We start from the raw sequence: 3,155 nt of genomic DNA on the forward strand, positions 1-3,155 counted from the left end.
GTACAATGAGTAATCATTAGCCACAACCACTCTGCTGTCTCCCATTTTTAGTATTCTGTCCTGCTTGCCACAGTCTTGTCAGAATCAAATCCTTCTGCTAGTGGGATTGCATCTTTACTATTGAAGGTCTAGGTTGCTTTCTCGTAGGCAGGTTTGGAGCATACACACAATGTGCACTTTCAACTAACAACTCCTACTGTGGAATACCAGTCCAGTTGCTTATTTGTGCTTTCAGAAACTTCATGCAATCTGTTCCTTCCAGCTTCTCTGGTATAGCTGAAAATCTCATTTATTCCTACGTGCTCCATCTATTATTTTTTGAAACCACACTTCCTGAACAGTCTCATGTTCTGTCAGCCTTTTCTTCATTTCATCCTCTGATTTTTGCAGCTTTATCACCAGATCTGAACATCTGTTTAAAGCTTCTACCATTTTCCCAGCTTTTTGTTGTGTGTGTTGATATATTCCCATCAGTATTTCATTCATTTTAACCAGGTCTGTGTGCACTTGTCTTATATCTTCCTATGAGTTACTGGAAGTCATGTCTGAAGGTCGTGTTTCTTTTTGCTGAACTGCTGCAGAACTTTCCCCAGTCAGTGTTTCTTCCTCACTTTTTGTAGCTGATTTTTTAAAGGTGCTCTGTATTTCTTTTTTCCTGGCAGATACTAAAATTTACCCATAAATGCAAAAATCTACTGGCCTTCTTTGCTGAGTTTCTGTTTTCACACTGGGAAAGCTAAGGTTAAGCTGTTACTCAATGTGCAACCATCTTGGAAGTCTCCCATAACCCTCATCTCCTTAATGTTGATATGGTCTATCAGCTGAGGAGACCAACCCTCCCGGCCACTGGCATTGTTCCAAGAAGCCTCCCAACCCCAATCCAAAACATCCATGTACAGCTTCTGAGTGGGAATAGGAACCTTACAATGTAAGCCGGATTCAAAGATATCTGATGAATTCACCAGTGGAACCAAAGCTTGAGACAAAGTAATAGAGGAATGGGAAGATCCATAGGATGGCAATCCTGAAGCCAAATAGGTTTAAGATACCACTGAAACATCCCTATATGGAGTCTGGAAAAAGGAACCATGAGAATGGTGGATGCCATGAACCCCAGAGCTTAAAGGAATTATATTGTAGGAAGCACTGAAGAGGAAGACTGGATTAAAAATAAGTTATGAAGGACAGGACAGGACCTTGGGAGTAGGCAGCAAAGACATCTCTGGCACAGTCTGAATCTTGCAACCTAGAAAAAAATGATTTTTGAGGTTCAAGGTGAATCCTACACTTTGCAGAAGCTCTGTAAATTTGAGATCCTGAATAAGGTTATTCTGGGAAGAAGCTTGAGTCAAGATGACATCTAAATAAGAAAAAAAGTTATGTACTTACCATAACATTCCATCTGAGTAGGTAAACTTAATTTGTCAGCAACCTGTGGGTTTCGGATCCGACACGGATCTGAGCTGGCAGCATACCAAGCTAAAGATCCGAGCTACAAGCTCCTCCACTACCCATACTACACTGCAACCTCCTTCCAATCCTCAGATCGAGTTTACCACTCCACACGTGACACCAACATAATAAAACCTGAGACCCCCAAACCAAGGACAAACCTTAAGTTCTTGAACTCCGAACATCGAGCTCAGCAAAAATAATAGCCAAGGTAAGGGGGAAGGAGGGAGGGACGGTTGCTGACAAATGAAGTTTACCTACTCAGATGGAACATTATGGTGAATACATAAGTTCTTTATCTGAAGAAGTTAACTTCATTTGATCAGCAACCTGTGGGACAGAGTCCCCAGCTACCCGAAATCTTGGGAGGTCCTTAAGGAAGGGTATTCCGGAGCACTGCAGAGCCAAAGGAAGCCCTTCCTCTAGACACAAAATCCAGTTTATAATGAGTAATAAAGGTGTGAGAGGACACCCAGGTAGCTGCTGAGCAAATGTCATCCAGGGAAAGTCTAGACTAGAATGCTGCAGACGTTGCCATAGAACGTGTAGAATGAGCATGAACTCCTACTGGTTCTGGTAAACCAAGCTCTCTCTATGCTTGTAGGATACAAAGGGAAATCCACCTAGCAAGAGTCACCTTTGATACTGGTTTGCCTAAAAAAGGCTTAGCAAAGGAAACAAAAAGTTGATCAGATTTACGAAAGATTGCCGCCCTGTGCAAATAAAAACGTAACTGCCCGTGAACATCCGGTAGATGAAGTTTGTGTTCCCCTTTGTTCTGAAAATTAGGGAAAAAGACCAGCAAATTAATAGATTGATTAATGCTCGTCTCAGAAATAACTTTAGGGAGAAAAGGCGGTTTAGTCCTGAGAGACACCCTGTCCTTATGAAACACAAGATATGGGGGTTTCATACAAAGAGCATGAAGCTCTGAAACTCTTCTGGCTGAGATTATAGCTACCAGAAACGCCGTCTTCCATGACAAGAATTTTAAGTCAACTGATGGCGAGGACTGGAAAGGAGGCACAACTAAGGCCTGAAGAACCACAGTCAGATCCCAGGGTGGGGACGGATTCTTAATAGGATGTCTCAAAAAAGTCTTACAAATTCTGGCAGCAGCAAGAGAGCCTAAATTGTCCCCTACATGGAAATGAGAAATAGCAACCGGCTGGACCTTCACTGTGGAAGAGCTGGCTCCTTGCTGGAAGATATCAGACAAAAAGTCTAATACCGCTGGGATCGGAGCCATAAAAGGATCCAGATTTCTCTGTGAAGCCCAAATGGAGTAATGTCTCCATTTACTAAAGTAAATGTTCCTGGTAGAGGATTTATGTGCTGCAACCAAGATAGATTTAACAGAGGAAGAGATACCAGGAGTCCTAGCAACTAGTGGAACTGGAGCAGCCAAGCTGTGAGCTTCAAGCTGTCCAGATTCGGAGGAAGCATTCCCGAAGGATGACGAATCAGATCCGGAATGGGATCCAAGATGGAGCTATGAAATGAGACCGTAGGAAGGGGAACCAAACTTGACGAGGCCAGAATGGGGCTATGAGAATCATTCTGCACCCCAACTGGCAAGCTTTCTCTAAGAAATTTGTCATGAGCAGGAGCGGGGGATATGCATAAAGAAGACTGGGTGGCCAAGCATGAACAAGAGCGTCTCTGGGGGCTTCCCTCGGGGGGATTAGAGCAAAAAACTCACT

This window comes from Protopterus annectens, chromosome 6.part0 (assembly GCF_019279795.1).
Source record: "Protopterus annectens isolate FY-2018-M chromosome 6.part0, PAN1.0, whole genome shotgun sequence".
Lineage (NCBI taxonomy): Eukaryota > Metazoa > Chordata > Ceratodontiformes > Protopteridae > Protopterus > Protopterus annectens.